General features: G+C 36.6%; 1 protein-coding gene across 5 annotated transcripts in view; it reads left to right on the top strand.

Moving 5' to 3' along the window:
* Positions 1-7,257: 7,257 nt before the first annotated feature.
* LOC148949182 (uncharacterized) overlaps positions 7,258-7,933 on the top strand; it is a 235,625-nt gene continuing 234,949 nt past the window's right edge. For 3 of the 5 annotated variants that reach the window (XR_016142109.1, XM_089093222.1, XM_089093226.1), the window contains exon 1: positions 7,258-7,307. The gene's annotated coding sequence lies outside the window, so the exon portion shown is untranslated. The remainder of the gene's footprint in view (positions 7,308-7,933) is intronic. The other 2 variants (XM_089093223.1, XM_089093224.1) reach the window with 2 other exon arrangements.

Genomic DNA, 7,933 nt, shown 5'->3' with positions numbered 1-7,933 from the left:
TGAGCTACTAGTCAAGCAGATAAGGTTTAGTCCCAAAAAGTAGTGTCTGACCCCTTAGAATCTTCTCTGCTGTGAGTCAATTGTGCTTAAAGTATTTTTAATAGTTTTTTAGGTTAAAGGAGAGAAAATTTGGCAACACTGTAATCAATTTGAAAGATTGGGCGATTGGTGAGGGGTGTTTTCTTCAAAGTTTGGCAACACTGAACATAGGGCGATGGGCGATGGGCTATTACTTCAGGCTGGTGATTTTGCAAACAAAAAGGCCCGTAAAAGACTACTTGAATTTATTTCTTATTATATTTTGCTTAATGGAGCTCTTTACTGTTCTTTTAAAAACTTGTTTGTAAAAAAAAATTTAATTAATAAAAAAAAATACTGCATAAAGATAGCTTTACGTGTTTGTTTTGACTGACAGCAAGTCCAGCGAAACATGTTGTTTGATTTCACCATCCGGGGCTGTAATGACAGAAATTGGGCTCTAAGAGCTAAGTCACAATTTACGCGTGAAGGATTACAGAAATCAAAGTTCGTCGTTTCTGGCCATCCATACTGGGGCCAAACGAAAAATAGATGCTGCTAAAGCGGCTTCTGAAACAGTAGTAAATTCCGCTACGGAGTCACTGCTGCTTCTTGTCATCGCTTTACAACACTGTTGCTCTCACCGACAGCTTCTACATTAGGCCTGTTTTTTCATACATATTTTGTCAGAAAACGCTTAAAAGTGAAATTTTTGAACAAAGATCTTACATCTTTGGCCGTTTTTGTGCAAACATCTTTCATCATTCTGCTCTGATCAGCGGTCTGTGAACAATGATGAGTAGATCATCAAGTTCTCTCATCATTGTTCTATATGGTAAAACAGTGGTGGTCTTCACACTTTTTGCTAACATCAGTGAGCTGTAAGATCTTGAAACAAAGATGAGTTAAAAAACGATAATCTTTGCAGAAAGATGTAAGATATCTTAGATGTAAGATCTTAGTGCTAAAAAACAGGCCTATTGCAGTCTTCTGGAAGATTCTTACACACGCTGATAAATTAAAAATCCGCTCCACTTCCTTCCGTTATGCAAAATACCAACTGATGTATACAATATATACATGCATTTAAAGCTAATCAATAGCCTTCATATAGCAGATCCTACTATAGGTGTTACTAGACTTATAGAAAACAGAATCAATATGCTTAGAACCGACTTCTTCTACACAAGTTACATTGTAATAGTTGTATAGGGCTATTTTGCTTTTTGTTATCTTTCTTGTAGTACCCTGTCATTTTCGTTCTGTTTGAAGACAGGTTTTTAAAAATGGAATTCTGATGCCAATAGATATTTAAAAAGGAATAAGATTTTTCTGCTGATTTCAAATATATAAGTTTTATTAAGTTTAGTCTTACCCATTAAAGGCTACGAACCTGAGAAAGTTTTCCTGATTTTCGAAAAAAAAGGGCGAAATACCCCAAAAAATTCATAGAATCTTAATGATTCAGTCTTGGAAGTGATAACACCTTTTTCTGGATTTTATTAACTTGAAACTCCGTAGGATCTTAAATTAATTCAGTGACCGGTGTTAATTGCGAGACCGTCTTTTCAAAACATTTTTATACGGATTAAAAATGTTATAATCTACTGACCTAGTTCCTGGACATTTATGTATACTCTGTAAAAGTGGTATGAACTCGAATTATTTCAGTGGTAATATTGGAGAATAGTCATCAATCAGTGTGAATATAATATATATAAATAGGGCATCCGATATTTAGAGACAATTACGCTATGATTGAGGTGGAGAAAGAAAAGTAAGCAGAAGAGTGGTGGAAAGTTGTTAGCAAGAGCCGTGGTACCCGCTGGGCTTGCCCCTTAAATTGCGGGGACAAGGTAGACAACCTCCAACGCTTCCTTACTTCTCTCGCAAGGAAACCACCAGAAAAATATTCAATGAATTAAAGTGATTAATGGCGCTTTTGCTTAATTTCTAAAGCTTTTACCGTTCTTTTGGATCGGGAAGGCCTTATTCTAACCGCCGTACTCAGTTGAGAAAATCAATTATTTTTTCACCTGTGAGATCCCCCTAATTAATTCAATATTCATCTACCATTTGAATGAGCAAGACGTATTGTGAGCGCACTACCTGTTTATCATGTACGGAGGGGATGAAGAAAATTTGCAATGTTATCCGGTGCTGAATTTTGTTCATCGAAACGTTGAGAATAGAGTTCACGATGAGATGTTAATGAAGTTTGGTGCGGAATATTTTTACGTCAACGATATTGTGTAGGTGAAGAAATGCCTTAGGTCCAAGCTATATCCAGAATCTTTATTTGAGTAGTGAACTGGGTCGAAAACGTCAATGAACCATCTAAGTGATATTCTGGACTTTATCAAGAATGGTAATAAAAACGATTTCGAAATCCCAGTATTTGTTATTCTAAGCCCCAATGAAGTGCCATTGATACCAGCCACAGCTTATTCTGCTCTTTTTTCGAGAGTGAATGAGCTGCATGTCCAGTTAAAGAAAATTTCCAACCAGTTTGAGGCATATTCCAACCGTTTCCCTCTAATGCCACAGTCTGGAGCCAGTCCCTCGAAACCAGCCGATAGCCACTCTACTATTATTGTCTCTAAATTGCCACCTTATTATTAGTGATCCGACAAGCCGTAAGAACTTTATCGACCAACTAAGTGGTCATGATTCGATTGCTAGTGTTCGGCCATTGAGAGATAAACTTTTTGTGAATATTCAGAAATCTGTAGCCTCTAATTTCCGTGAGTCTGTGAAGTCTGTTGTTTCGAGCGCTGGCACGAAGATTCTGCAGAAGCGGTAACTCGGAATAGTAAAAGAAATCCCGCTGTCATTTAGTGCTAGTGAATTCAAAATGCACCCTGGAGTCGAGGACACAAGTCAATTTGGGTCGTCCTAAGCTATCAAGCTGTTTTTCTCGGAATCGTTTGATAAAAGTGACGCGATAAAAAATGGTGTGAAAATCGGATATGAGATTTTCAGCGTTTATGACTTTATAAGTGTACCGCGTTGTTGCTTTAAGTGCAGGTCTCCTGATCACGTTCTAAACAAATGCAACAGTCAAGTGGAAAAATGTGCGCGCTGTGCAGGCAATCACTCTTCTTCGAAAGATGCATCTGTACTAATATCCCTTATTGTGCGAACTGCGGCGGATCATACACTTCGTTTATTCTATTGTGCCCAGTGCTCAAATCTCGTATTGCGGCCGGTGTGAAAAAAATGATGTTGCAAAAGTTCTCGGTTATTTTGAACAATATAAACGGAACGTGTAGGAAAGAGAACATCATTGACGAACTTTCGTGCAAATACGATATCGTCTGTCTTCAAGAGCATCTTTTATCATCAGCTAATACCAATCTGTTGAAACGGAGTGGGAATCACATTGCGTTTTTGAATGCTGCACGGTCTACGCTTGATAGATCTTTTGGAGGCCTTGCCTGTATTTTGAAACGTAGTTCTTTTTCATCCGCGACGCATGTGCTGTTCCATAGTGAAAGAAAACATCTTGGCCGTGCGAATTGCCGATCTAGTATTTATTAATGTATATTTTCCTTGGGATCATAAATCTGTCCAGTCACTGAATAAGTTTGCCAAAACTTTTAGTGCTTTGAAAAAAGTGGCAGATTCTGCATCATTTTTTGGTCGCCAATTTGTTGTCGCTGGGGATTTTAATGCTGATTTATTGAATTCAAACCTCCGACTGGATATGGTTTTCCAGTCTTTGTCCGAGTTTAAGCTACTGTATAAGAATCGTTCATTCTCATTTTCATCATTCTGGGAGTCATACTAATATAGACCCCGTTCTTTGTTCTCCAAATTTATCGGTTTCAGTTGTTTCTGTTCACGAAACAGAAAGTGATATAAACCACCTACCAATTTCCTTTTCTGTTTGATATCTCTCTGTCACCAGATATTTCACGCGTGAATTGTAGATGGTTTACCAGGCAAAATTGGAATAAAGCTAATTGGGCGCTCTGCATTTCTACCCTTACATCTCTTTTGTCTACTACAAAAGTTCCTTTTCAGCTACTTCAGATTGGATATAAATTTGTAAATGATAAAAATTTTTTGAAGAAGTATTATTTTGATATTATATCATGTATGAAGGAAGCCAAAAGAGTGGCCGTTCCCAAGGAACGTGTAAAATTTAATAAGTGGAAGCCAGAATGTTTTTGGGACCCAGGTCTAAAAACAGTGAAAAATAAAACCAAATTTTGGCTGCGTATATGGGTTTCTTGCGGACGGCCACTTAACCTCGTAGTATTTGAGCTTAAACAGAAAACTAAACTAGAGTATAAAAGTATTTACGGTCTGCAAAATCTAAAATTTGTAAGTGCCTGACAAGCAATTTAGATTGGAAAAAGGTAGCAAATTCAGATGAAATTGATGATTCTTTTTCAAGAATCAAGCTTGGTGCAAATGTTATGATCAGATTTTTAACACCATAAACCATCTCGTTCATGCTACATTTATGAAGCTTCTTAATTCTGCGCTTCCTACCTCACTCCGCCAGAACCAGATTCTCCCAGTTCATTTATCTTCGATGGTACTAGCCATAAAGAAGTTCAAGTCAAGTGTTCTACTGATTGTGATGGCATAAGTGCCAAACACATAAAGTTTGATTGTCCAGCTCTTAAACAGCATCTAGAACTTCTTTTCCGAATATTTTTATGTACCTCGTTTGTGCCTGCAAGTTTTTTGCGTGGAAGTTACCTCAATTTTGAAAAAAGAAAAATTCCGACGGAGTGTGCATCTTACAGGCCAATAACGGTTTCTTGAAATATAAGTAAAATTTTAGTATTTTCTCCTCCCTTCAGTTAACTCTTCCACATACTTCGGCAAAAACCAGATCGGGTTTTCAGCTGGGGTAGGTTGCCAGCAAGCATACCGAGTTTTGGCGAATGTTCTTAAAGAGGCGACAAAAAATGGATTCGAGTTATATTTATGCACTTTGGGTCTCTCCAAGGCCTTTGGCACTGTTACCCATTCGCAGCCTATTTTTTTCCTTTTTAGTCACGGTATTAACATTTCGGTAATTTTTCTTCTTAGATATTGGTATTCCCATTCTTTTTTGCGGATTAAAACGGACATGAGTGTTTCCAAAAGCAAGATTCCAGTGTGGCGTGGGATCCAGCAGGGTACCGTCCTTTCTCCTTTTAGTTTTATATTTTGTATATCATCTGTTATTTCTTCTATCCCATCCATTTCCATTCTTAGTTCCGTTAACATCTCTTTTCTCGCTTACGCAGATGATATCCTTTTGATCAGTAGGGCTAAAAAGGGGCTTTCCCTGTTTGTCTTAGCAGTAGCATCTAAACTTCATACCATTGGACTTCCTCTTAATCTTTCAAAGTGTGAATATCTCTCATTTAATAGTAACAATATGACCCCTCTAGTTTGCGGATCTTTTTCTGTTCCGTCGGTTCCTTCTTTCCGATGGCTGGGTATCAATGTTAGCTAAACCCTAAAATCTTTCTGAAAGCTTTTCGTCGCTGATTGCAAGAAGAAAACTCAGTTAAGTTATTCTAAAATTGTTGCAAATCGAGGTAGATACAATAGAAAGTCTATTGCTAAATTATATTCGGTTTTTACAGATCACTCGGTTTTGTTTCTGTCTGGAATTTACCCTATTTTACACCAAAAAGACATCAGATCATTTCATTCCAACTATTTCCGGCGTTCCCGCTTTCTATTGTATCTGCCTCCATGGTATAGAAATCGAATTCTCATATCTGTTTACGGTCTTCCAGATGTTGGGTCAAAGCTTACGGAACTTGCCGGCAAATTACCCCAGTCTACATATAAGTATCTACCAGCCCACAGTGGCCTTACTCGTTTGCTGTAGTTTCTGTTCTTTTTTCTTTTTCTTTTTTTTGAAGTTTTGTTGAAGTTGTTTGTTTTGTAATTTTTTTTTTAGCAATAATAATTTAAATTCGTTATATTCATTAACAGGTTCAAATATGAAGGTCTATATTAAATGATGCTCCATTAAGTCCTGGTCCGCTGTATTAATTCTTGGTCTGTCTTTTTGTCATAAATAGTTTTTTTTTCTTTTTTTTTGTATCTTGAACGTTTTTCTTTTCTTTGGTTATTCTGCTCTTGTGAAGTTTTTAAGTTTCATGTACTCATGTATGTAGTGTATTATCCACTTTTTTCTTTATACTTCACAATTTTCATTTTTGTATATGATGTGGGTTAAAAATAAATTATTAAACCATCAGATTCATCGTATCAGAGAACCCTACTGTAAAAAAAAAAAAATTGTAGGGCAACTAGACCCACGCCACTTTTTTCCCAAAATCGTCTGATCAAAATTGTGAAATTGCTATTTTGTTCAGCATAGTAGAAAGGCCTAGTAACTGTCTATTTGAAGATGACATGATCCCCAAAGGATCCTGGGGAGAGGTCTTTAAGTAATAATATTTGCCCATTATTTTTGCATAGTATTTGTTATTGGAAAGTATTCGAACATTTTTTAGGTGGGCGGGGAGGACGATTTTTTTAGGGGGGACTTTGCACGGGGAGAATTTTCCATAGAGAGGAAATCTTCCACGGATTGAACTTTTCAGGGGAAATTGCATACCGGGGCAATTTGCCAGAATTTCCTACACAAAATTTCTTTATATGTTTTGCTTTCTCTTTACTGACTCAATTTTACGCGTGGAGGTGTTAAGGATAACTGTTGGGGTATATCATCACCAAGATTGAATTGACCCCAGGATATGTCCGTGGGGAGAGGGATTTTTTCGTGGAAGTGGAGCCAGATATCCTGGCGTTGTTTAAAAAACGATCAGAAATTAAATAAAAAAACAAGTTTTTTTCAGCTGAAAGTAAGGAGCAATTATAAACCTTAACAGGAACAGAAATTATTTCATGCATGAGGGGAGTTGCTCCCTGCTCAATACCTCGTTCTTTACACTAAAGTTTATATTTTGTCCCAATTCTTTCAAAACGAATCCTGAAACACAAGGGTCGTTAGTTAGAACAATAAGTAACTTTTTTTCAAATGCGGAAGAACTTTAGCGGGAAGAGCGAGGTATTGAGGAGGGGGCAAACCCTTCGTATACGTACTAATTTCTATTCGTTTGAAGGCTTAATATTTCTCCTTGCTTTCAGTTGAAAAAAACTTGCTTTTTTTTATTGAATAGTGTAAAAAAAAACAAGTTAACTCTTTGGTTTCACTCCGAGATGACTTAATTGAGTATGATGAATTTCTAGATGACATTATAAAGCAAATATTTTGAATTCGCAAAATGCATAAAAAGAAGTCAACAATTTAGGTCAAGGCAGTGAGTTCTTTGAAAGCATTCTATCGCGGCTAAACTCCAAAATTTATCTTGTGCTATCTCTTTTAGGAATGATGAAAATTTTATCTTGCCAGCAAATCGTCTCCTGTAATACTGGCGTATCAGTGAAACCTTAATGAAGTGATTTAGGATGTTATTAAAATTAAGGCTAAGGCTAGCCTAGATCACATTAATTCCATCAAATAAAAGTCTTAAATCAATTTAATTTTTTTACTTAGTGCCATAGGTATTACAAGACAGCTCATTCACCTTGTCTCACTTACCATCATTTTTCCAGCTGCTGAGCATGTCTCTCAAGAAGTTCAAGAGCATAAAATTTGATAAGGCATACCACACAAAACTGCATATTAAGCTATTGGAATTAACACATAAGTTATCAGCAGGTTAAATACCTGTATTAACAGACAATTCAGATAGACATCCACCACATAGAAAAATAGGAAAAACAAGGAAAGAAATGAAGATAAAGGCTCTCCCCCTGCAAAATGTGTTAACTAGGATTATTCTGCATATTATAGAGTAAAAAATATTTTCTTTATATGTCTCCTTATGTCCAGCTGGACTCCTAGGCTTAAAATACTGGTTGGCTGGTTGGCTAATTTAAAGAT

This window comes from Artemia sp. Qi Xiang Cuo, chromosome 8, assembly GCF_049724085.1.
Source record: "Artemia sp. Qi Xiang Cuo chromosome 8, ASM4972408v1, whole genome shotgun sequence".
Classification (NCBI taxonomy): Eukaryota; Metazoa; Arthropoda; class Branchiopoda; order Anostraca; family Artemiidae; genus Artemia; species Artemia sp. Qi Xiang Cuo.
This window is presented reverse-complemented; position numbering and strand designations above follow the sequence as displayed.